At 48.4% G+C, this 27,249-nt stretch overlaps 1 long non-coding RNA gene across 1 annotated transcript; it reads right to left on the bottom strand.

Moving 5' to 3' along the window:
• Positions 1-21,446: 21,446 nt before the first annotated feature.
• LOC112546072 (uncharacterized) lies at positions 21,447-25,721 on the bottom strand. The gene is made up of 3 exons (XR_003089701.2): positions 25,550-25,721; positions 23,163-23,217; positions 21,447-22,566 (listed from the first exon to the last, which is right to left on the bottom strand). It is a non-coding gene; the product is annotated as an uncharacterized LOC112546072 (long non-coding RNA).
• Positions 25,722-27,249: the final 1,528 nt, after the last annotated feature.

The raw sequence follows: 27,249 nt of genomic DNA, 5'->3' as shown, positions 1-27,249 counted from the left end.
ACCACTGCTCTGGATTTTTTGCATTCTTCATAGCAAGTATTAGGCGGAAGGGTGGTCTTGTGGGTGAGGTGTTCGTAGGCCCACCGATAGGGAGGTAATGGCAGCAGTTGCCCTGGGGCCCAACGGTTAAAAGGAGCTTAGGGCCAGAGCTCCAGGCTCTTAACATTGCCCCTGGAGCACCTCTCAGCACTGCTCCGTGTGACGCTGGGGGGGGGGGGGGAGCAGCGTCCTGCTCTGGGTGGTGCAGAGGGCTGCCTGCTCCTGGCCCTGCCTCTTGCACCTGAAGCCCCACTCCTTCCAGGAGCCACCCCCACACATTGCGAGGGGGCCCCTGGAAGCTTGTTGGCCCCCCTGGGTGCTGGTGTGGGACTCAAGAGGCCTGGGCAAGTCTCCTAGTTTCTCTGGGCCTTTCTACCCTGTCTGTAAAATGAAGAGCTGAATGAGAGCAGGCGACAACATTTCTGACTGAATACAGAGTCTTTGGGTGGCAAAAAGAATTAGCAAAGAAATAATCACCTCATTTTCTGGCCCACTCTGATCACCATGATCCCTCCTTTGTCCAGTGCCTCTGAGTAGCTTGTGAGCCCTTCACAGCCAGGAATGTCTCTCGCACGTGGCCGTACCATGCCCCCGAGCACTGTTTCGAGGCGGATGCCACCACTAATGGGAGATAGAGGGAACGCAACAGGAAGCAGGGCAGCTTGACTGGTCTAAAGCAAACCTGGTTTGGCTTTAAGGGAGGTCAATGCAGAGCCTAAACTTTATTTTTAATTAGGGCTTCTGCTTTAAGTTGTTACTGACTGGAATCCTTCTGGTCAGGGGTTGCACATCCCTCACCTTTCACCTTGGGGAGTTTGCCACCTCAGGGGAGCAAGAGGTTGCTTGTCACTCTTCTCGAACGAGGCCCTTCCTGGAGCAGAGAAGGACAGCTCCCCCAAATTACGGGACACAAGAAGTCATTCTGCTCTACTCCGCACTGCTTAGGCCTCAGTTGGAGTACTGTGTCCTGTTCTGGGTACCACATTTTAAGAAAGATGTGGAGAAACTGGAGAAGGTCCTGAGAAGAGCAACGCAAATAATCAAAGGTCTAGAAAACATGAGCTATGAGGGAAGACTGAAAGAACTGGGCTTGTTTAGTTTGGAAAAAAGAAGACAGAGGGGATATGAGAGCAGTTTTCAAGTATCTAAAAGGGTTTTACAAAAAGGAGGGAGAAAAATTGTTCTCCTTAACCTCTGAGGACAGGACAAGAAGCAATGGGCTTAAATTGCAGCAAGGGAGGTTTAGGTTGGTGTAGCCAGACACAAACCCCATCTTGTTTTTCCACAAACCCCATCTTGTCCCCCTCCTCCCCCCAGAGAGCAAGAGAAAGGCAGTCAGCCTTTGATGCCCTGGGAACGCAGGTGTGGTGCTTGTCCCTGACTCTACCATAAACAGAAACCAGACAGTAAATGGGCTAGCTGACGACTGGGAGGCGTCCCGTCGCCGTGATGGCTAGTATCAGTAATTGACATCCCTGCACTGTCTCAAGAGAGGAATCTTCGCCCATCACATACCAGAGGTGCCCATTGTCTGCATCTTCCAAGATGTGAATTATGCTTTGCACCCTTCGTGGGAAACTTGGCATTCAAAGCCATTTTTCCTAATTGGCCACTTGAGACCAGGAAGAAGCCCATGTGACCCAAGGGGTATAAAGAGGGTTTAGTTGCCCACCCCATTTGAGCTCCAATCACCTACACCTGCTGGCAGGTATTGATTGTCTCCCGAGGTCCATGGGATGCCCAACCTCGCCCTACTTCTTCCCGAGGGATTGAAAGACGCTGGCCATGCCAAGTCTGGAACGCAGGGGTGAGAATTGTACCTGCAATGTGTTTTCTTTATGTGTACACTTTAATTGTCTCTCTGTTATAAGTTTAGTTACTTTATTATAGTTTCTTAAGGCAAACTGCTTCATTTCTATTGTAAACTGCCTTTGGTAAGGTGATTTAGCTATAAACTTTGGGAATAAGTGGGATGCCCTCATTCACTTATAAAATATATATATATTGAACCAAGTTTCTTTTATTTTATTTTCTCTTTCTTTCTCCTATAATAAGCCAGTGAGTGTCAAGCTTCTGACTTGAACCTGTGCTGCTGTACCCGAACCGAACACAAACAAAAGAACTTCAGCCGGTCAAAGGGACAGGTGTAGGGAGAGCTTGTGTGTTTTGGATTGTGTCACTCCCAGGTGGCAGATCCATTGGGGCACCTCTCAGCCTCCCCAGGCTGCCCGCTGCGAAGGAATCTTGGATTCTAGCAGCTAAAATCTGAGGTGTTATAAGCTCTCCCTATAAACTTATTGGGGCACCCGTCAACCTCCTCCAGGTTGCCCACTGCAAGGGACCCCGGTCTCAGCAGTTGAAGTCTCGGGTGTATAGCGCACACACACACCGGGGCGTCTGAGAGCCTGTTGGCTGCCCTCTGCGATGGGACCCTGGTCCTAGCAGTAAAGTCACAGACGTTAAACTATTTTTCGGGGTTCCCTCCATCCTCCTAGGCTGCCCACTACAACAAGACTTTGCATTTCAGCAGTTGAAGACTTGGGTGTAACACACACACACACACACACACTGCCCTGACCATTTCGGCTGACAGTTGGACATAAGAAAAAACTTCCTAACTGTCGGGTGGGTAAACACTGGAATAAGTTACCTAGGGAGGTTGTGGAATCTCCATCACTGGAGATATTTAAAAGCAGATTGAATAGACATCTATCAGGAAGGTCTGGCTGGGGCTTGGTCGTGCTGTGAGGGCAGGGGCCTGGACTTGATGACCTCTCAAGGTCCCTTCCAGTTCTATGATTGTATGTGCTGAGCTGGGGTGTCTCATCAGCTGCGCAAAGCCAACCAAAGGCTTTGACTTGTGCGCAGCTCTCAGTGGCATCGCTGAAAGGGAAGTAACCTGTATCCATTAAGCCTGAGCACAGGGCAGGCCTGTAACATGTGGCCTGCGCCCTCTTGTGCCCGGCCACTCTGTACAATGTACTTACTGCCAGCTAATTGAAGGTGAAATGCAATATGGAATCCTTTGTGCTTTATTATAAACCCCTGATGGTTTTCTTTATGGAGCAAGGCAGCTTTTTAGTGCCTTTTCATTTCTTAGCCTAGCAACCATGAAAGTCACAAGAGGAACTTTTAGTAGCAAGGTGTCGATGGGCACGGATTGCTTTACAGCCAGCAGCTCTCCATACATCTTCAGGAGTGAATTGTAAGCAGTTCTGCGGCTGGCTAATAAAATTCACCCAACACCAATTATACGGTTTCACAGCAAGATGATGCTGGAGCCTGGTCCCTGTCATGGAAAACTCAGACCCGCTGCTCCAAGAAAGGGGAAGTCCTAGAGGCAAGGTCAGCCAGAGTGGGAGGGCCTCTGAGAGCCATTCCTTCAGTGCAGACCTGCACTAACGCTGCTTTCCTGGCTACTGGAGAATTCCCACCACCACGTGAAGCCAGCGGAGGGAACACAGATAGGGGAAACAGCATGGGACAAGGGCTCCCTCATAGCAACGTCAAATTGCTACAGCAGTTCCTGGAGGGTGGAGGAAACCGCACAAGTTACAGCAGCAATGGGCAGCCAAGGCTTGTGAGCAGGCTGCATGAGTGGTCCTCCCTCATCTCAGCAGGCCGCAAGACTGTCGTAACCAAGATGGTCTTCTCGGAGAGGGTCGTTTTGCTCACTGCGCTTGCATACCTAGAATTTGAGGGGTGTGCCGATGGCACCGTAGCAGTGCTTTGGATGCCGATAGAGAGCCCAGTTCTTAGGGTGTATCTAGACTACAGGGTTTTGTCGACAAAAGTGGCCTTTTGTCAACAAAACTATACCTGCGTCTACACTGCTGCTGAGTTCTGTCGACATAACGTCGACACAACTCAGCAGTTTTGTCGACGGCGGTAAACCTCATTCTACGAGGAATAACGCCTTTTGTTGACAGAGTTCTGTTGACAGAAGGTGTTATTGCATCTACACTGTCCTTTGCATCTTCATTGTCATGCCAACAAAGCGGCTTGCTTTGTCGACAGAACTGGATGTCATCTAGACACTCTGGCTGTGTCTAGACTACATGCCTCTGTCGGCAGAGGCATGTAGATTAGACAGATCAGCAAAGGCAAATGAAGCCGCGATTTAAATGATCGCGGCTTCATTTACATTTACATGGCTGCCGCGCTGAGCCAACAAACAGCTGATCAGCTGTTTGTTGGCTCACCGCTAGTCTGGACGTTCCTCCTGTCGACATCAAAGCCCTTTGTCGGCAGCCCTGGTAAACCTCATTCCATGAGGAATAACGGGGCTACCGACAAAGGGCTTTGATGTCGACAGGGGGAATGTCCACACTAGCGCGCTGAGCCAACGAACAGCCGATCAGCTGTTTGTCGGCTCAGCGCGGCAGCCATGTAAATGTAAATGAAGCCGCGATCATTTAAATCACGGCTTCATTTGCCTTTGCTGAACAAACAAATCTACATGCCTCTGCCGACAGAGGCATGTAGTGTAGACGTACCCTCTTTGTCGACAGAAGTTTTGTCGACAGTATCTGTCGATAAAACTTGTCGACAAAAGCCTGTCGTCCAGACAGACCCTTGCAGTCAATGCTGTGTGCAGTCAGCACCCACCTCACATGCCCTTGCTTTGCATGCGGGTCACTTTAGTAAAACCGGTAGGAAGAAAACCCTACGTGGATGGAAACCAGCAGCATCTGGCGACTCTGCACCTGGGCAACCATCGACAAAATGTCTTGTGGGTCAAACAGAACCCTGATGAGCTCCACCTGCCTTGAGTCATGCCTGGGGAGGGCCTATATAAGAGGGGCACTATGAAGATCAATTTGTATGAGCCACTTGGGAGATGAACAGAGGCATCTCTTTGTGAGGGTCTGTTTGTATAGACTGCTGATCTCAGGCTCAAAGGCCTCTCTCTAGAGCAGTTCAAATCCTGCCTTTCCAATAAATCATTGGAAATGTTGATTGGTCTGACTTTATTTTTATTTAGCTAAAATGGCATGACTTAGTAATGCACTTCTTTGCCTGCTACTTCCCTAAGGCCATGTCTACACTAGGAAATTATTTTGAAATAACTAAATTCAAAATAATAACTCCTGAAATAACTATTTCAAAATAAGCGTTATTCCCCAAGGAAAGCAGGAGTACAGATTTCAAAATAACAGGCTTGGAAGTGTGGACACTGTTTATTGTTTGGAAATAATTCCCTACTGCACACCAGGGCTTAGACACAGCATGCACCAGTTCAGTGGAAAACACAGCTGACTAGTTATTCCTTTGAGTTTAACACGAGACCCGATTCCACTTCCCCAACGTGTCAAACCAGAAATGCTTCCAAACTCTAGGATCATAAATGCTAAAATCAAAAGCCACACGTGACTCTAAATTATGTTCAAGGCAGCCCTATAAATCTCCAGACTCAGACCTTAAAAACTGATCAGGGATATTAAAGGAAAGTAGATTTGAAAGAAATGCAGTTTCCAATATTATTTAAAGCCTCATAAGTCCGTAATAACACTTTAAAATCAATCCTAAATCTCACGACACGTCAGGGAAGGTTTGTTTTATATGGGGATAATACGATCTGACGAGCTGCATCCTCGCTGTTGTGAGTGAAATACTTAAAACCAGAAAGAACAAAATCTCATTCAAAACTGGTGGAAGGGAAGCACTCCGAGGCAGGGTTCTAAACAAACACAAACAAGCCCCCAATCCCGACATGTGGAAAGTGCCACTGTTAATCTGGGCAACCTCAATTCAGCCTAGCAGAGATTTGAGATTCATCTGGGAGGTCAGCCTGCTAAAGCCAGATTAGAACAATAGTTTTAGAAAATCTGTCAGATCTAAAACCATCCGCTATTTGTAGGAGTTACAACCTCCTCTGTGCCCCTGGAATGCAGAAAACATCTCTCACATGCGGAACGATACTGCTGAGATCATTAGACTGAGCCCAAAGGTCTGATTCTCCTTTGAAAAATGAGTGTGGGTCAGAAAGAAATACTGGGAGCTGTAACCGTTTATCGAATGAAAGTGTGTTTGAATAGGAGACTCAGCCACGGTTTGTTGGATTGCTGCCTGCTCTGAATCTGCGTTATTTGCAGCCGCTCCAGATTGTGTAGCGAACGCATCAGATGGCAAATGCACAAGAGCTGCAGGACCTGCAGTTAAAAAAAATGAGTGGTCCTGTTGCACCTTAGAGACTAATAAAAATATAGTATCATGAGCTTTTGTGAGCAAAACCCACTTCCTTAGATGAGCAGAGTGGAGAGAAAAGGGGGGACCCTCTCAATTTATAACAGAAAAAGAAGGGAAGGGGAAAGTACTTGTCAACTGTAGTGCTGGTGCCAATGAGGCTAACGGAGCAGGCTGAAAGTGTCCTACACTTAGCTTTTGATGTCAGTTGGGTGCTGAATGTAAGGAAAGAAGGTTTTATAATGGCCCATCCAGTTCACGTCTTTGTTCAAGCCATGAGAGATAGTGTCAAATTTGCACAATTCACCATTTTCCCCACCTCGGTGTTCCAGAGATAGCCCTGAGCTCAGGAGTGGCCCGAGGCCGGCTGCGGCCCCAGGCAGAAGGCGCGATTGGCACCCCCGCCTGCACAGCCGTCAATGGCCGTGACGTCATCATCAGGCGCCCGGGCCAGTGGCGCCCTAGGCAACTGCCTAGTTTGCCTAGGCTCAAGTGAGCTCTCAAAAGACTGGAGTTCCTGAGCAGCTCAGACGATTTCAGCTGCTTCTCTGAACAGTTCAGACCCCTCAAGTCTGCAAACACAGGCTGGAGAGTTCACAAGCATGGGGGTTTGCTGTTTTGATTTTTAAAGACTTCCAGCGTCTCCTGGAAACACGACAAGTGTGCGCAAAGTATGGGAGCATGTGAGGTTTCCACTCCGGGTTCTGGCCAGAGCCTAAGTACTTGGAGGCACTAGGAGAAGGAAACACAACAATAACAAAACCAGAGCGCTTTCAGCGACTCCTGCCTCAGGACCAGGAAGGTCCAGCTGTTAGCAGTTCCAAGATGGTTCACCCGTTGCAACTGCTGAGCCTGCCCGTTAAAGAAAGACCAAGAATCTGGAGGGCCTTTGCCTCCTGCCCTCCAAGTCAGATGGATTCCAGTCACTAGCACACCTTAGACGGACGTATGGGGTATGGAGCTGCCCAATGTCCCCAGGCACCAGGTACTAAAGACTGGAAGTGAGTGCATTCACATGGGCTACGTCTACACTGGCATGATTTTCCGGAAATGCTTATAATGGAAAACTTTTCTGTTATAAGCATTTTCGGAAAAAGCGCGTCTAGATTGGCAAGATGCTTTTCCGGAAAAGCACTTTTTGCGGAAAAGCGTCCGTGGCCAATCTAGACGCGCTTTTCCACAAAAAAGCCCCGATCGTCATTTTCGCGATCAGGGCTTTTTTGCGGAAAAGACTACTGTGCTGTCTACACTAGCCCTTTTCTGGAACAGTTTTCCGGAAAAGGACTTTTGCCCGAATGGGAACAGCATAGTTTTTCCAGAAAAGCACTGATGATTTTACATTAGATTGTCAGTGCTTTTCCGGAAATTCAAGGGGCCAGTGTAGACAGCTGGCAAGTTATTCCGGAAAAGCGGCTGATTTTCCGGAATAAGTGGCCAGTGTAGATACAACCATGGAGTATACAGCCCAGGTCCACCCTGAGCAGGTAGAATTAGCGAAGGAGACACTGCTGGGGCACTTGCTGTCCATGGCTACTTCTCCCCCAAGTGCCTCTACCTGCCAGTCAGAATCTAATCGTCACCATAAGAACTAGATTCCTTGCTCTTAAAACAAACGGGAAGTATTACTCCACGCGGCACATCGTCAACCTGGAGAACTCAGAGGGTTTGGTGAAGACCAGGACTTTAACAGAGTTCAAAAAGGAGCTAGATAAATTCATGGAGGTAATCAATGGCTATAGTCAGGATGGGTAGGAATGGTGTCTCTAGCCTCTGCTTGTCAGGGGCTGAGAATGGGAGACAGGAGGGATCATTTAATGATTCCCTGTTCTGTTCACTCTCTCTGGGGCACTTGGTGTTGGCCACTGTGGGCAGACAGGACACTGGGCTAGATGGACCTTTGGTCTGACCCAGTCTGGCCGTTCTTATGGTCAATGGGGCCTAGCTGTGACTAGTGAAGATGAGTCAAAGGGCCAATGCCTCTTCAGGTATGAATCAGCTTCATTGGAGTCACTAAGCCCCTTTTCCACCCCTTGAGGATTTAGCCCAGAGATAAGTCCCTGCCCTGAAAGCCCCTCCAAACTCTCAAAGATGCAAACCAGTCTTCTGTCTGAGAGGAGAGATGAAACACCAGAATGCCCTGCAGTTCATTTCTGTAAACGCTTTGCTTCTGGCTAACTGGCTTCCAGCAATGTGGTTCTGGGGTGCGTCAAAGGCCAATACATCTGAAAAATACGCAGCTCTGGCTGCTGTATTAACTTCAGCCCATGTATTGCTACTCACAAGACCGTTTCGTTATTTGTGCTACCAACGCCAGGGAGGGTTCCAAATGGGAGACCCTGGGGAGAGGCGTTATGTGGCAGATAAAGCCATCCGAGGGCCTGATTGGCCCATGCATGCTCGTGTTTGCTGTCTCTCCGAGCCATTCACAGTGATTTGCACTGGTGTGCTGGCTGAGCGCCACCTCAGGTCAGACCCAATCTATTTCAGGGTAATCTTCAGCAATAAACTGACGACACACTGTGAGCCTTCCCGGCTTGTATCTGGGAGAAATTGTCTGAACTCCCGTGTTTCCCATTAAAAGAACAGTGCTGGAAACCAGTGCGTGACCGCAAGATGAACCAAATTACCAGCACGACGACACTCTTTAGGCTCAGCATTAATTATTACTTAGTATCTAGAGAAATAAATGCTCTCCGATATCATGCCTGTGGTTTGCCTCCCCCAATGAAAACCCAATCACTGCTTTCCCGCTTACTGTGCTATTTTCCATATTCATTTTGGGCCTAGCCACAGCTGATGCTCACAGGGTCCATTAAAAGTAAATTAGCGGAGGTTTTAATTTCCCCTCCCCATAGCTGACTGCCTTGCTAACAAATAACTTGTTTGTGCAGAGCTCACGGGTTTCAGCTAAATGCTATTCCACAGAAAAGCCACTGGGGGGGGGGGGTTGTGGAAAATTGATCAGTAGCTGCCGGGCCCAGAGAAGTCACGCACACAGGCTTATGCTGTCACATTCATCTCCATGACAACTTGGTGTGATGTCAGACAATCACACTGAGCAAAGAGGAGTGATTGGTTATTAAAGAGAAAGTATTTGTTGTTCGAATTCACTCCCCTCCTCCACACACACAAAGACACTTTCTGATTGCAGAAAACCCGCCCGAGGCGTGGGCTGAGCCAGTGCGGGGGTGGAGTTTGGTATTGTTTGCCCCAATGGTCAAAGAAACTTTGAACAAGGCCAGGGTCTCATTTGAAATGCACATGCTTGGAGGGAGGGGGAGAGAGGAGGAAACAAGGCCTCAGGAAAATCTCCAGAGTCCTTAAACTGCTCTAAACACACATGCCTTTTACTAGAGCCATTTCCTCCAGCTGTAATAGGATTGTCCAGGTGAATCACAGCAGCCCTGGGAGAGATGCAAGTCGTTTGTTTAGCCACAGAACGGAGCCAGCAAAGGCAGCTTCCTGCCCTCGGTTGGCCCACAGCTGCCAGCAAAGAACTTGCCTGGAAAGAAAACCTCCATGCCATGCCTGAGGGGAGTTGAAGCCCCAGGGCTGACAGCTGCATCTTTGCAGGCACAGCATTGTAGTACAAACTAAGTGTGCTTCTTCCCCTCCATTGCTTAAGCTAGAAACAGCTCGTATCATTTAGCTGATTGCGCACGTCTTAGAAGCTGCTAAACTTCCTGCCAGGGAACTGAGTAAACTTGCAGTGACCAATCACGTTGCAACACGCTGACCAGAAGGAATGTGAAATCTATAAAAGTTTCAGCTCAGGCGATGCTCAAGGTCGACCCTGCTTTGAGCACTGAGCTCCTTGGCCGTCCTTGTTTGCAAACAATAAAATAGAGTTGGACCCAGCCTGAAAGTGTGACTCTCTGCTTGAGGCAAATTGAACTAGCCTCCAGGGGACGAAACTAGCAATTTATGCAACAGCACTTCCCCCAGTGGGCAAGAAACTGCAGGATCACAGCCCAATCTCAGTTCAGCGCCAGGCATAAAAACAATTCCCTGCCACCTCCGCCCTTAAGTGGCCCTGTGAGCAACCTCAACCCAGACTAGACTGAGCAAGAGCTACGCTCTCTCCCATTTCAAAGAGGTTCCACATTGAGTCCAGCTGGGCCAGGCTAGAACTGTCGTGTCTGCAGGGAAAAGCTCTAACCGCACCGCCCAGCCCCTGCTCACTCGACACTTGCAACTGGCTTCCTCTTCCCATAAAACTTTTTACAGGCTCTGAATAATACAGCAAATGACTATGCAGCTGGGCTTATTGGAGAGGAATCTGCTTCACTGCTTTGCGATTACTGTGTCATCATACTCCGGATGTGCTGCGGATATTTTTGCTGGGGTTTGAGGAGGGGACGTTGATTTTCCTGGGGAATAATTGGCGGGTGTTGATTATTGTGGGCGCTATAGCAGTTGATTGCATTGGATCCGATTGGATTGGATGAATAACGTGTTTGGGAAATGTGGGGCTTCCAGCACGGTGATCTTACATGTATAAATCAATCCGTGGGGTTTGCTTCCCCTCCTCCAGGGCTGTTCTTAGAATGTAAGGGGCCATACGCAGTGCTATTAAACTGGCATCTGTCGACAACTGGGGGGTGGGGATGATTTTCCTCCAGGGTAGATTGGCAGAGGCCCTGGAGGTTTTTCGCCTTCCTCTGTGGCATGGGGTACAGATCACAGCTGAAGGATTCTCTGCATCTTGGGGTCTTCAAAGTATTTGAAGGCTTCAATATCTGAGATCTAGGTGATAGGATTATTCTAGGAGGGGTGGGTGAGATTTTGTGGCCTGCACTGTGCAGGGGGTCAGACTAGATGATCATAATGGTCCCTTCTGACCTTAAAGTCTATGAGTCTAGAGCTGTGATTTTATACTCTTCAGCAACACACCAATGCAATATTTGTAAAGCAAATTTGAAACAAAGGTCCTGTCGACTCACACAGTAAGTTCAAACACTGACTCGATGTACCTGGGGCTGGCAAATGCATGTGAAATGGCTTCATTCCCACTCCAATGGCTCTCTCAGAGGTTAGGTGTTCTGCTAATAGGCCTGGCAGGCTTTCCCTTTTAAGGTAACTAGATCTTCGGAGGAAGCAGCAGAGCCATAGAACAAGAATAGGAGGTGGCAGGTGAGTGGACCCCAAATTTTCAGGTGCCCGATGCAGCTGTAGCTCTGCCCCAATCTCTGTTGTTTGCTATATATGTTGAACGGACCTACTAACAATGAGAAACAGCCCAGGGAAATGCCTTCTTTCAGGACAGCCTGTCTCTCCTTTCCCAAAGAGGAAATTCAGAGCCTGAAGGATTTAATCTGGGAGCAAAATCAACTTTCCCCAATCAGCAGCGCAGATGTGGGTGCTTGTGTGTGTTGGGGACGGAGGGGTATTTTTGTGTTTTGCCTTAAAAGAAATGTGTCTGTCTGCCAGTAAAAAGGTTTAGTGCTGTAACTGCATGGAGAGCTCCTGAGCAGCAAAAGCAGCAAATCTCTAGCGATTCAGGGCTTGTGGTTTAATTTTTCTGAAGTGGGGAAGCAACAAAGTCATTTAGTGCTTGTCCCCAGAGTTTTGCCCATTGAAAAATGTCATGTTCCCGTTATTAACTTCACAGCAAACAAATCAGGGAAGCAATATATTAATATCCTCCTTCTACTGACAAAATTCAGCTCCCTTAGCTGCCTCTTATCAGTCTTGTATTTTTACTAATATGCGCTCACTACATTGACTTTCTGCTGCTTATAATCTATTACAGAAGAGCCCCTTCAGCCATGTAATGGTGGCAGTGATGGTGATGAGGATATTTTTACATCGCTGTAATCCTTCTTGGGTATTATATCTGGGGAAACCGGGCACCAAGAGTACCACAGAATTATATGGTAGAAAGCGACTTCAGGGGATCATAAAATCCAACTCCCTGGAGTAGCTTGCCCAAGGGCAAAAAACAAGGCAAAAAATCAGACCCAGAAATCCCACTTCCCAGTTCAGGGGCAAAACTATCCAGAGTAATCCCAAGAATTTACCTGCAGGCAAAGCCATTGGAAGTTACTCTTTCCCACTAGTGTCAAAATCAGCTGAATTTGATCCCAAGGATCTAACCACTACACTACACTCTCAGGCTATGTCTATACTAGCCCCCTAGTTTGACCTAGGGAGGCTAATGTAGGCATTCGAAGTTGCAAAGGAAGCCTGGGATTTAAATATCCCGGGCTTTATTTGCATCTTTCCGTCTGGACGCCATTTTTAAATCCCCTTAGTCCGAACTAACTGCCTGCGGCTACACGCGGCAGTCAGAAGTTAATCCGAACTAAGGACTTAGTTCAGATTAACTTCTGACTGCCACGTGCAGGCAGTTAGTTCGGACTAAGGGGATTTAAAAATGGCACCCGGATGGGAAGATGCAAATGAAGCCCGGGATATTTAAATCCCAGGCTTCATTTGCAACTTCGAATGCCTACATTAGCCACCCTAGTTCGAACTAGCAGGCTAGTGTAGACATAGCCTCAGTTGATTAATAAGGCATCTGAACTGCATGTATGAAGATCACAAATATCACCACAGAAAAAGCAAACTGTAGATCCACCCAAGTTCACCGGAGGTGAGGAGCATTATGTTTTTATGGATGCCCCCTGCAACTGTTTTCAGGACTGGTCTCCACATTCAGTGAAACGTTGTACTTCCTGGTCACACCTTGAACAATGCTGCTTGGAGTATGTTCCAAGCTTTTTATAGTCTGAAGAAGCATCAAGAAAGTGATCACTCAAGTATAGTATAGTTCATGTACATACACAGCTCTGGGTCCAATCCCTGTATGCATGGAACACAGTACAAGTGACAGCTGTGTCCTTGCCCAGTGGTTCAAAAAACGTGATGCCAATGAATTCATTTTGGACGTATTTGTTTATGAGATTGGTTTTTAACAGTTCCATAGAAAACATGATGTTAGTCCACAGATTTCACAATGATACCAATTATGTAAGAAAAATATAAATTGTGCAAATCTGCAGAAGCCTTCTCTTGACACCGATTCAGTGAGTCTCTTTCTTTCCAGTTTCGCCAGGTCTTAAGATTTCATCACAAGCCTTGTGACCCTTGATTTTTTTCTTAAAACCCCAGCTCCTGGAGTCAGGTGACTATGCAGGAATCTCAGTTTTAATTTTTTTAAACACGGTGGCAGAGAAAAGCTTGAAAAATGTGTCCTGAGTGCACCCAACATGTATTACCTTTGCAAAGCTCATTACTGGCAGAGTGGGGGTGAAGGCTGATGCACGGGTTTTTTAATCCAGGGAGCCGACTCCCTCATTTGCTTTTAATTCATTCTCCATTCTTTTGTGAGCAGAGCTAGAGCTCTGGGAATCGCCATTTTATTTTAATAAACTGCTTACTCTAAACAAGCTTTCTAACCAGTGCTCAGAACAGTCATTGACCTTATTGCTGCAACGCAGTTTGTACAGCGGTCTCCTGTTGGCATGGCGGGGGGAAAAGGGGACGTCTGCCCTGGGGATTCAAAAGGGCCTGAGGCTCCCACCCACCCCTGCGGCTACTGCATCAGCCACTGCATGCACAGTCTCATGCCCCATAAATTGCCACAGGAGCCCTGGATGGCATGCTCCAGAGCCCCTGGTGGTACGCTCCAGATGGTGCTGAAGGTGCTGTCAGCTCCCTTGCCTGTAGGCACAGGGAGAAAAGAATGAATCTCAGCCAAGCATTAAACACTGTACAGTAGCACCTGTAATTGTGTCACAAGCAGTTTCAGGGGTTTCACTGCTGCCCTGTTCCGCCAGGTCCAGGTTCCATCCTTGGTCTGGCAGGACCACAGATGTTGCTAGACCAGAAAGCCCCTGCCGCAGAGATTGAGAGCAGCAGGGAGTGGGACAGTGACCTGGGCAGGGAGCTCCAGGAGCAGCTGCCACCCTGTGTGGGGCTAGGGGCAGGGAGCAGAGCCCCACGAGCAAGATGGGGGCAGACAGGTGGGCCAGAGGAAGTCAGGGCTCCGAGTTCTCCCAGGGCAGCAGCCAGGAGGGGAGCCCCGGGAGAGCCCAGAGGCCTCACCTCCCCCGCTCCCTCAAATTCCCTTGCTTGGGACCACTCAGATCCCAAGGGTGCTGGACCAGGGAGGTCCAGCCTGTACTATATATTCAGTGAACTGATTAATGGCCACATTACAACCCAGAGGCGACTGCATTTAAGTCATGGATGAAGCGACCCACTTGAATGTAGTTCGTGAAGTGCACGAAGATACTTGGGCAAGTAACAAGTATTTCTAACAGATTAAAAACCACAGAAGGGCCAATAGCTGGCTTCTTTGACCGTTCATTTCATTACAGGACCCGCTCCCCCATGTGCAGTGGCTAGCAGACGTGTGTAGCGCAGGCACCGGGGTGACATGTGCGGAATGAGAGTATTAGTGGCAAGTGCCTGTTCATCCAATTCTGCCCGGGGAAGATCTGATTCTTGGCGTGCAGGGTGAGATGTCTGAGCAAACTTGCTGATTGGCAAGATTATTGCGATTATGTCTCCGCGTGGGTTTGAAAAGGGAGGTCTATTTTCTTAGTTAATAAGGTTTATTTTTACTCCAATTGAATAATACATGATTAGTGTCAAAATAAATTACAGCCCTTCCATTCGGAACCACTTGGCTGTCCTATATCTGCTCTGTGGCTTCCTGCTTCTTTTAACCATCTTCCCCTCCCCTCCTTATCTCCTCTCTCCCTTTAATGTTCCTTTCCATCTCTTGTCACTGTTATGCCATTCATTTTCACAGCAGCAAAGTAGAGTAAAGGGATGGATGGAGGTGGGGAGCATTTCAGAGTCCTGAACATCTTGAGTGTCTGAAATAGTTATGTGAACTGGGAGGCCTATCTGGGAATGAGGTTGAAGACCCACAAGATATTCATTCCTTAGCCTTCATTTAAAATAAAGGGTAAATAGATAAAAAGTTACAAGAGCAAACGTTTCCCTTTGGCGCTAGAGGATTTCTTTTTAGGGAGTCCTGGCAAACCAAACCTCCCAGCTTTTCAAAATCAATGCATATTTTCCATCACTTAGACGTGTGCTGGGTTTTGATTTTGTTTTATTTGCAAGTGAGCTGTATTCTTTGCCCAAAGTTCAAACTGTTTGAAGCCTGTTTGAATCCATCTCTATTAAAACCTCTCCAGGAGACTGGCTTTGATTGTCTGGCAGACTGGGACCCATCCATCTAAATCAGGGAGATCCCCGAAGATGTTAGAGACTAGGCCTGCCAGTTGCATCCATTAACTGCAGGCAGCTTTCACCCTAAAACTATTTAAAATACATAAAGCATGAATCACATTCCGCCAACAGCAGAATGCAGCAGAGACATGAATTCCATTGAACTGTATGGACCTCGATATTGACACACAAAAAGAGGGACAGTTTGTTTCTTCCAGCAAAGCAAGGTTGCAAAGAATGTTGTTTTGCAGCAATGCTGAGCTCCACCCCTCTATGGCTTGTGACAGTGGTGCCGGCTGAAACTCCAGTTCCCAAACTTCTCCACTGGCTGGGCCACCACTTTGCAGAAAGATTGTATCACGGACCATCTCCCTGCCCTTTCTCAATTGTATAAACCTTCCTCCCCCACACACAAACACATTCCAATTGCATTGCCTCCCTCTCAATCAGAATGGTGCCTCCAGGGCTTCCCCTCCTGGAAACAACTCCTTTGCCCTTTCCTCGGGGCTTTACCTTCAAGTCCTTCAGTTTCTCAACAGCTCTTCACTGAGAAGCTGTCCGTTGGGCCAGAGCACCCCTGACCTTCTCCCTTCCAGGACCAGGCTGCAACTGAGCTGCTGTTAGTCTTGCAGCTCCTCTTGTAGTCCTTCCTAGATCCTGATTGGCTGGTTTCCTCCTAGTCCCTCTAGCCCCCTGGAGGACTTCTCTATGGCCCTTTTGGCCGTAGGGCTTAGCCCATTACAGAGGGGTATTTAGCTACCCTTTCATGTGATGAAGAAACCGAAAACAAGGACAAGCCAGCACCATGGGACAGACAAGCCCTCTACGGACCACCAATATGCTCTCTAAGGAACAGACCTTGATGGGCTATAAAAATCCTTCCTAGGTAAGACACGTTGCAATTTTACTGATCAACCAGCTGCCGAGTTCCACCCCAGGGATGGATCCACTTCAAGGATGGATGAAGCAGTTCCTGTTTGCAAAGAACTTTGTACTTTTCCTTCAGCTTAACAGGCTCATTATGCTGAAAATGCAAAAGGCTGGTCGACCTTACCCCCAGCCCCCATCTCCTTCCAGAAAGGGAATGAATCTTCCCTTCCAGGCTCCCTGCAACAAGACTAGAGCTCGTAACACGCCGTGATTAGCCTCCATAGTGGCATTAGAGAAAAACCTGATATAACAGACAAGCCGCCCTACAAGAACTCTCTTCTTTGTAGGCTAATGACAAGGAGGAAACAAGAGGATGGAGACACATAAAGTAATGGCAAAGGCACACTTGGAAAGGGGATGCGTTATTAAGCCTCGAGTTAGTAAATATGTTTCTCCTTCCAAAGCTGCTTACATAAGGATATCAGCCTCATTTGGAGAGCACATTGCCGGTATTTCCTTACAATACCTAAGCATAAAGAAACAAAAATGATAATTTCTGTCTCATCACAATGCAACATTCTCTGGGAAAAAAAAGTTACGGAAATATCCTATTACAGTGCCTGCCAATAAGGGGGGGGGGGCTGAAATGCTGCCATATAACTTGGTTAATTAAGTTTAAACATCCTGCTTTCAAAGATAGAAATGCCTGTACGTGTTTACTCATCCAGCTACACAGACACCCAGACACAGAGTTCATTTACACACACACACACACACACACACACCTCTTCATCCCTACGACTGCAGAGCTATTCTGGGTACCAGAAGTATCCCCAAATAGCTTATTCTGTGTCTTTTGAGCAAGCCCATTATTCTGAAATATGAGCTCGCTATTCCAACATCCCTGTAACCCTCATTCCACGACGTAGCTCAAATTGCGTAGCTTATTTCAAGATAAGGGGAAAGTGTAGACATAGCCTATGTAACCCATATACATACAGGGTGTAGGTCACTGTCCCAGGGAGTGGCACTTAGAATGAGCCTGGTCCACAGCCTCACCTTTCTCTCTGTAAGTGGTCTGAGAGCCAACTGGAGAGACTCAGGCACTAAGGTCCCAGGTTTGGTTCTACCTGTTGGTGTTACACCTACACATGCATGGACACTTGCGTCACTCACCCAGACCCATATATGTTCTCATATGCACAGTCTGCAGAGAAAACACATGGAGTGTGTGACAGGGCGGTCCAGCCTCACACTGGCCAACGGGGGAGCCAGCTGGCCTGCTGGGCTGTGCAGGCCCCGCCCCCGCAGCAGTGCTGGGCATGCTCCAACTGCAGGCCAGGTATAAAGGCCAGGGAAACAGCTCAGTTGGGGCTGGCCTCTGGGGAGGGAGGAACTCCTGCCCAACCTCCAGAGCCACAGCTGGGCCTGCTGTGTCACTGCTAAAGTCCCCAGGCCGAGCATGACTGTAACGCTGACCCCGGAGGGCAGCCCAGCCCAGCCCACCCCGCCACTGCTGCCCCAGATGCCGGACCTGCCAATGTCATGGTCGCTGCCAGCCCAGTGCCTGCAGGTGGGGTCTCCGTCGGCCACGGGCTGGGGTAGGAAGCAACCCAGGGCAGGGGGCAGGGAACCCCCCGGTGGGCTCGGTGCATTTTAGGGAGAATTCCCTGCTGAGCTAGTGGTCGGAACCATCCACCACTAATAGGGCCATGGGTTGGGGTCCAGTGGAGAGGGAGGGTCCGGACCCCCCTACCCCATCCACCCTGAGCATGGACTAGGCCTCCGGGCCTGCAGTTTGCTGTGGACTAGTCCTCCAGGCCTGGGAGTGTAGCAGCCCGACCCCAGGGCCGAGCAGGGGCACCCGCGACAGAGTGACCACAGCTCTTTTTCTGCAGCAGTCTCCAGTGGACTCCCACAATACAAAGTGACCCAGCTTTGAAACCACCAAAGTGTAACTTAGCAAGTAGCAGCCTGACTGGCATTCCCAGAAATGTGCAGAGGAAAACATCCCAGACTGGACAGGTACAGTGATGAGAGGCTAATGCAAATTCAGGTTACAGATAAGTAATAATGAAAGCCAGGAACTTATTCCCAGCTGGTGCTCCGCGATGTGACTGCTGACCCTGTGTTTGGCTTAGCCAAGCAGTGTGTACTAGGATTTCTTTAAACACGGCTACATCACCAGGAAAGCACATTTCTCTCTAGCACAATATTCCATTAAAAAAGCCTCCGTGTCCTTTTAGCCATTCTCCCCTCCCCATCTGCTCTCTCCAGGCATCCGCATAGTTACATCACCCTGCCCGTCACCCCCAGTGGTGTTATTTTCTCGTACCTGTCTCTGTCTTCCTTGAGGTCCTGGTCTTGCAAACGCTGCTACGTTTCATTTCATTCACGGCAGGCACATTTGCAGAATCAGAGCTTTAAAGTGTGACTTGTTGTGGGGAATCTGTGTTTCACTGGGTATTTTTTTAAAAAGCCTCCTGCACATCTACATAAAAAATGAGTAAGAATAATTCAGTGAAGGGTACGAATGATATGCTACGGCAAGACAGAGCTCAAAGATCAGAGATCACTCTAGAGCAATGTTCCATCTAAACTTTTTCGGCCATGTGCAGAATAAATTTGTATGTGCACCATGTGCAAATGGGCACCACCAGAAGAAACATAAAACCTAGCTGTGGGTGCTTTGCTAATCAGCTGGGTGATAACTGAATCTCTCTTGAGTGGGTGCACAAGCACCCAGCTTACAAAACACTGTTCCAAAGGGCTTCTAGAAAGGGACTGGCTGTTTCTCTGTTTACACAGCACCTAGCACAATGGAACCTGTGACTGGGATTCCTAGGGACTACTGAAAACCACATGCCTCCTGGGTGTGGTGCACTGTCCCAGCTAGTGGCATTGAGACCCCTTACAGAGAGATTAATGAGGCTGCCCTCCAGCCTTAGCTACTAGGCAGCTGGCTTTTAGCTCATGCAGTACAGGCTCCTGCACTTAGGTCCCAGGTTTGATTCCACCCACAGACAACCGGGGTCTGGCAGTGTTGCTCTATGGCCGTATGAGCAGTCAGAATAAATAACATTGGTGATACTGAGTCCAGCTGTTCCTTTTTCACTTTTCATAGCACAGACAAAACAGGCCTCCTGGCACTTTCCAAATCCTTGCCGTCATTCTGACTGCATCGTCTGAAGATGAACCAGCACATGTTTATGAGCTGTGTAATTATTGCTGCGTAACATATGGGGAAATGGAAGGGTGACAACATCCTGAAGTAAACCCTGGAGTTTCTATAATGAGACAGAAAGCACAGTTAATAGGCAATATGTTCCCATTCATGTTTGCATATTAAGTGACATGATGCCCCGGCCCTGTCGAGTCTGGCTCCATCTGTGTTGTGGCAATCCCGCGATGGATTCGGGGTCTGTTTGGGGCTGGAATTAAATGTTGGACAGTGGAGACATCTGCAGTTTTGATCATTTGTTTGTGTTTGCTTTTCTCTGAGGGACTCTGCATGATTTGAAGAGAAGCCGATTCCAGGGCTGGGACACAGGATTTCAGAGTCTGGACTACGAGGAGAGTCATTGCGCTTTTCAGTGGTGCTGCTGGAAAGCTCATCTGTCTGTTTATGGTCTTGTTTCCTTGGCTCTGTCATGAGGGCACATCCCCACTAGCTCCAAGGGACAAATTCCTCATGCCACCGGGGCCAATGTTTAGAGTAAGAGCTGTCAGGTGCCCTTATCTTCCCCGACCAGGACCTGACATGCCAACAAAAGAATTCAGACAACTCCATCTCTGAACACCATGCAATAATCCCCTGCCTTGGTTTTCATGCGCAGCCAAAGACTTAGAAACCAACCATTCATGGAAGAGTTCTGTCCCTTGGCAGTTCAAAATACTGCTTACTGCAAATTCACAAAGAGCTTCTAAGACTACAAGCAGGTTTTCAATAAAGCCCCAGTTCATTCAATAGTTAGTGTATTGTAGACACTCTATGCCTCAGTAAAATGGCTGCTATCTCTGCTGAATGCATTCCTGGGTAAACCAAGTTCTTGATAGTTGTGCAATAGTACCAGGGCTTGAGGACTAGTCTGGCTCAAATAAGAACTGAGCCAAACCTTGGACCACACCATAAACAGATGCCAACATTTTGGGAGGTTTGAAGAAGACGGGTGTAGTTTTTCCCCCGCGCCTCTGTGCTCTCTGGGTTCTGCTGCTAAAGGAAAGTGAAAGAGTCCGGCCCAGCAATTCCCACACAAGCAGCACCAGGACATCTCAGAGGGTTCGCCCCGAGAGCCTGGCCTGGATTTGCTGGGATCCCAGCTAATGCTGGAATCCAAAGAGTTTGGCTAAGCATCCAGATCCAGACGCCCATGAACAAAAAGTGGATGTTTGCAAATTTTTAGGGTTCTAGATATAAAATTTGTATCCGCATCCACATCAATAACTGCAAAAATGAGGGACCTGGAAGGGACCTCGAGAAGGCAGCAAGTCTAGTCCTCTGCCCTGACAGCAGGACTCAGCACCATCTTGACCATCCCTGACAGGTGTCTGTCTAACCTGCTCTTCACTACCTCCAGTGATGGGGATTCCACAGTCTCCTTAGGCAACTTATTCCCGTGTTTAACCACCATGACAGTTAAGAGGTTTTTCCTAATGTCCAAGCTAAATTTTCCTCACTGCAATTTAAGCCCATTGCTTCTTGTCCTATCATTAGAGGCCAAGGAGAATATTTTTTCTCCCTTCTCCTTTGTAACACCCTTTTAGGTACTTGAGAGCTGTTATATCCTCTCAGTCTTCTCTTTTCCAAACTAAACAAACCCAGTTCTTTCAGTCTTTCCTCATAGCTCATGTTTTTTAGACTTTTAATCATTTTTGTTGCTCTTCTTTGGACCTCCAGTTTGTCCACATCTTTCCTGAAATGCGGTGCCTAGAACTAGACACAATAGTCTAAGGATACGTCTACACTGGCATGATTTTCCGGAAATGCTTTTAATGGAAAAGTTTTCCGTTAAAAGCATTTTCGGAAAAGCACGTCTAGATTGGCAGGATGCTTTTCCGGAAAAGCACTTTTTCCGGAAAAGCATCCGTGGCCAATCTAGACACGCTTTTCCGCAAAAAAGCCCCGATCATCATTTTCGCGATCGGGGCTTTTTTGCGGAAAACACTATTGTGCTGTCTAAACTGGCCCTTTTCCGGAACAGTTTTCCAGAAAAAGACTTTTGCCCGAACGGGAGCAGCATAGTTTTTCCGGAAATTCAAGCGGCCAGTGTAGACAGCTGGCAAGTTATTCCGGAAAAGCGGCTGATTTTCCGGAATAACGTGACAGTGTAGACACAGCCTAATTGAGGCCTAATCAGCACAGAGTAGAGAGGAACATTTACTTTTTGTGTTTTGCTTACAACACACCTATTAATGCATCCCAGAATGATGTTTCTTCTTTAGCAACAGTGTCACACTATTGACTCATATTTAGCTTGTGGTCCACTCTGACCCCTAGATCTCTTTCTGCAGGACTCCTTCCTAGACAGTCACTTCCCATTCTGTATGTGTGAAACTGATTGTTCCATCCCAATTGGAGTATTTTGCATTTGTCCTTATTGAACTACATCCTATTTAGCTTAGGCCATTTCTCCAAATTTTCCAGATTGTAGTGAATTATGACCCATCCTCCAAAGCACTTGCACCCTCTCCCAGCTTGGTATCATCTGCAAACTTTATAAGCATTCTCTCTGTGCCAATATCTAAATCATTGATGAAGATATTGAACAGAACTGGCCCCACAACTGACCCCTGCAGAACCCCACTTGTTCTGTCCTTCTAGCCTGACTGAACTTTTGATAACTACTCTGAGTGTGATTATCCAACCAGTTATGCACCCACCTTATACTAGCCCCATCTACATTATATTTACCTTGTTTGTTGATAAGAAGGTCATGTGAGACTGTGTCAAATGCTTTATTAGAGTCGAGGTATACCACGTCCACCACTTCCCCCTTATCCACCAGGCTTGTTATCTTATGAAAGAAAGGTACCAAGTTGATTTGACATGATTTGTTCTTTACAAATTCATTCTGGCTGTTACTTAACATCTTATTCTCTTCCAGATGTTTGCAGATGGATTCCTTAATTATTTGCTCCATTATCTTTCCTGGCACAGAAGTTAAGCTGACTGGTCTGTAGTTTCCTGGGTTGTTCTTATTTCCCTTTATAGCCGGGCTCTATTCCAGTCTTTGGGAATCTCTCCCATCTTCCATGACTTTTCAAAGGTGCGGATACAGACATCTGTGGATACAACGTGGATGTGTGCAGATTTCTAGGGTTCTAGTTATGATCACATGGGTTCCCAAACTTCCTATACTAGCCCAAATAACAACAATACAAAGATTAATTTTCCCATACAGCACAGCCGGTGCAATGTGCACATAACACCAAGTTCCAAACGCTGAAATATACTAGTACCACAGCAATAAGAAAGAAATAACAGGTAAAGATGGTGGGTTCAGGGATCCTGCGACTTTGCACATGTCTCCTCTTTAGAGGCCCAACCAATCCATAGAGGAATGCCACGGTTTCCATTTGTTTTAACCTCTGACAGGCAACAAAGGGGGGAAAAAACTAAATGTGAGGTTATATCTGAAGAAAATAATGAAATTGCCTGAGGTGAACTTGAATCAAGAGAAGTAGCAGGGTGTCTGGTTAGAACAATGTTATTAGGAGCTCTGTGGCTAGCTTAGCCTGCAGCTTTCTTTAAAAGTCCAGTGAGACCAAGCAAAGTGGTGAATGGGGGAGAAGGAGGCTGGGTCTCCCTTGTGCACCATAACAACCTTTAAAACAACATCCACAGATAAAACTTCAAGGAAAAAGAAAACTTTTCTTACTTAGTTTGGAAGTTCCTCAGCGCTCCCTCACTCTGAGCCATAATTTAGGTTTGACCTAGGAGACAGTGGCTGTTAGAGTGTGTTGCAGAAAAAAAAAACTCTCAATATTTTATATTAGAAGCTTAGAATCCTAGGTTTGGAAGAGATGTCAGAGGGCATCAAGTCCAACCCCCTACCCACAACAGGACCAACCCCACTAACTCAACCCAGCCAGGGACTTTAAAACCTCTAGGGATGGAGATTCCACCCCCTTCCTAGGAACCCATCCCAAGGCTTCCCCACCCTCCTAGTGACATAGTTTTTCCTAATATCTAAGGGTATGTCTACACTACCCCGCTAGTTCGAACTAGCGGGGTAATGTATGCATACCGCACTTGCAAATGAAGCCCGGGATTTGAATTTCCCGGGCTTCATTTGCATGAAGCCGGCCGGCGCCATTTTTAAATGCCGGCTAGTTCGGACCCCGTGCCGCGCGGCTACACGCGGCACGGACTAGCTAGTTCGGATTAGGCTTCTAATCCGAACTAGCTGTACGCCTCGTGAAATGAGGTGTACCGGTAGTTCGGAATAGGAATCCTAGTCCGAACTACCTAGTTCGAGCCCCGTGTAGCCGCGCTGCACGGGGTTCGAACCAGCGGGGTTTTAAAAATGGCGGCTCCCCGCTTATGCAAATGAAGCCCGGGAAATTCAAATCCCGGGCTTCATTTGCAAGTGTGATATGCCTACATTACCCCGCTAGTTCGAACTAGCGGGGTAGTGTAGACATACCCCTAGGGTTTAAGGCAAATTTAGGTCACAAGCAAAAATAAATTCATAAGGTCTTACTTTACCTACACCTCCAAATGTACACACGAGGGGTCTGTGTGCAAGCAGGTCCAGGATCTGAGTAGCATGAGGGGCTGCAGATCAGACTGAAGTGGTATGACCCAGAGGTGAGTGAGACTTGTACTGGGCGTGTCTACACTGGGATCATGCAGCGTGTTAGAAAATGTGTGAGCTGACAAGGTAAGACATAGTTCAGCACTCGCTGGAGGTGGTGGCTGATATGTTTGCAACTGTGCTAGCAGATTGGGGTTAACTCTATGGCAATATAACATCAGCCATGAGCGGCGAATGTGAGAGCCTTTGTTGACACAGAGGGTACGTCTACACTGTAGTGAAAAAAGTCTCAGGATCTGGGTCAGCTGACTCAGGGCTCAGACTGCAGGGCTTCAACTAGTTGTGTAGACATCCAGGCTGCATCTAGACTGGCACGTTTTTCCACAAAAGCTGCTGTTTTTGCGCAAAAACTTGCCAGCTGTCTACACTGGCCGCTTGATTTTGCGCAAGAGCACTGACTTTGTAATGTACAAAATCAGTGCTTCTTGCGCAAATACTTTCACGCTCCCGTTCGGGCAAAAGCCCTTTTCCAGAAATGCTTTTGCGCAAAAGGGCCAGTGTAGACAGCTAAAAACTGTTTTGCGCAAAAAAGCCCCAATGGCGAAAATGACGATCGGGGCTTTCCTGCGCAAAAGCGCGTCTAGATTGGCACGGACACTTTTCCGCAAAAAGTGCTTTTGCACAAAAGCATCCGTGCCAATCTAGACGCTCTTTTCCACAAATGCTTTTAACAGAAAAACTTTTCCGTTAAAAGCATTTGCGGAAAATCATGCCAGTCTAGACGTAGCCCCAGAGTCTGGCTGGCGCCGAGGGTAGGAGAGCCTCCCACTTCACCGGGTCTCTGAACTTGAACTACCCTGCCATTTTCAGCCCCCTGACGGCAAATCACTGACCCAAGACAGCTGTGGCCAGGCTGCAGGTCTTTCATCATTGTGCAAATGTCTGTGGAGTGTTTTACATGGCATCACAACAGGGTACATTTTGCCAGTGCAGGCAAGCCCCAGGTGACAGCACTGAAGCCCCAATCCTGCAAAGCTCTTAGCACTTGCTTAGCCTTGGTGCTCCAAAGGGACAACTCATGTGCTTAAAGATAAGCAGCTCTTCAAATGGTTGGCTGAATCGGGGCCTAATGCAGGAGCAGGTAAGATACAGCCCCTGGGCCAGATCTGGCTGGCGGCCCATCCTGCTGCACCCCCCACCTCCATGCCAATTGGGACCCGGGGACGGGGGAGTGTGAAAAGTCATTTGCTGTTCAAAGCGGCTGATGGCTCCCTTCCCCAGCCAGGGGCTCCATTTTGAACAGCGAATGACTTTGCACACTCCCTCGCCTGCAGGCCCCGATTGGCTTGGGGGCAGGGAAATGGGCGACATCTTCTCCCTGTGAGCACATGACGCCTAGAGGGAACCACCCCTTCCACCTGAGGCCCCACCCTTTCCGGGGGCTGGAGCCAGTCCACGGCCACTACCAAAACTGATGAAGTGGCCCCGCTACAAAAATTAATTCTCACCTCTAGCCTAAGGTCTGATCCTACAAGGTGCTCGGTCCTTCTGCTCCCACTGTGTTCAAGGGGAGCGAGTCCCCTCAGTGTATTGTGACCTGTGGGACTGGCTTCCTCTCTGATGAGCATTTACATCCCCAGTCATTCTCTCCTCGTCAGCCCCGCTGTTCCTGGCTCCTTGCGAATCTGAGTATAGAAATACACATCATTACCAAAATCATTCGGGGCAATGAATTTATGCCATGCATTTTAATAAGCTGTCCACCCTGCCCATGCATAAATTACCAGCCATGCCTTCATCAACTGCAGTTAAATTGTCTTATTGATAACACTCGAGGGAGAAACGATAACTCATGGTATTAAATTGAATACAATATAATTCAAGCTCTGGAAATCTGGTAGTAGGCTGCATTACACACAGCTCTAGCGGGGAGTTTGTCATTCCAAGGTCTGTGATGATGCCAGCAGGAACACACGATTATCTCTGCTCAGCATTGAGGGCAGTGGGTGGAGCACAGAAACACCGGCTTTCCGCCCACGCCCAGCAATGTCGCCAGGAGGCCCCTGGAAGGGAGGCTTAGAGGTGACCCGTGCTCTGGGGCTGAGGATCATTAAACGGCTTTGGCATCTCGTTCTCTGTCGGTGGCTGTTTGGCAGCTCTGGAGCACAAGGGCCGGTACACTGCACCAAGGCTGGACCTCCCTCCTCTCGTGGCATAAGAGAAAAGAGGTTCTGGGGTTGACTCCTGACCCTGTTCCTTTTAACACCATATAGACCCAGCCTTTCCTCAGGCGAAACTTCTGCTGGCCACAATTCAGTGGGACACCCATTCCCACCAGGGAGCTGGATGTGGCTGGTGTCTGTGACTCTGAGATGGGTGTTGATAACCATACGGAAGCAGAGTGTTCCTGCCGTTACCTCAGGGCCTCAATTCCCTCTATGCTGCATGGCCGGGCAGTGGCACACCTGCCTAACAGGCCTTGAGGAGGAGTTCAGGGTGGCCGCACAAAGCATTGCCTGTGCCCGCCAGTCCGAGCCACAGAGCTGTGGCAGCTCCTTGCCAGGCCCAGTGTGAAGGGACGTGTCTCCTCCCTCTCACAGCACCTCGGTGTTGGGGCTGGAGGAGGAGCACCTCTCCCCTGGTCCCAGTGCCCAACCCAGAGCTGTCCCATAGCTGCCACTGCCAGGAGGCAAGCGCCCCATCCCCTGGCCCCAAGCTGCTGCGGTGAAAGAGGTCTGGGGTTCTCCTCTCTCTCTGGGGCAGCCTGCACCCCAAACCCCTCATCCCCGGCCTCACCCCACACCCAACCCTCTGTTCCATCCCTGAGCCCCCTCCAGCAACCCACCTCTGCCACACACTGTCTGCGCATTGACTCTCGTATGTGACATCACCTCCATGCTGATGCCCATAACAAGAGTCATTCTGCACATGGACAAAACTGTAGAGGGAACAGTGCCCAGGGCCGGGCCCTACTCCCCCCGTGGCCCCGGGGAGCGAGCTGTACCACTGGTTGCAAAGGACAGCGGGTGGGAACCCAGGGGAAGCATGTGGAACTGACCCCTCGGCCTGCTCCACCACTAACTTCTTGTTGCCTAGCAACATGAACGTGTCCACATATGCTGCTCTGTTGTGGTGTTTCTTGGCGCTGACGTTGGCAGGGGCGCGCACACCACACAGGCAAGTTGCGCGCGTGCGAAGGCTGCTGCCA

The sequence above is a fragment of the Pelodiscus sinensis genome, chromosome 23 (genome assembly GCF_049634645.1).
Source record: "Pelodiscus sinensis isolate JC-2024 chromosome 23, ASM4963464v1, whole genome shotgun sequence".
Lineage (NCBI taxonomy): Eukaryota > Metazoa > Chordata > Testudines > Trionychidae > Pelodiscus > Pelodiscus sinensis.
This window is presented reverse-complemented; position numbering and strand designations above follow the sequence as displayed.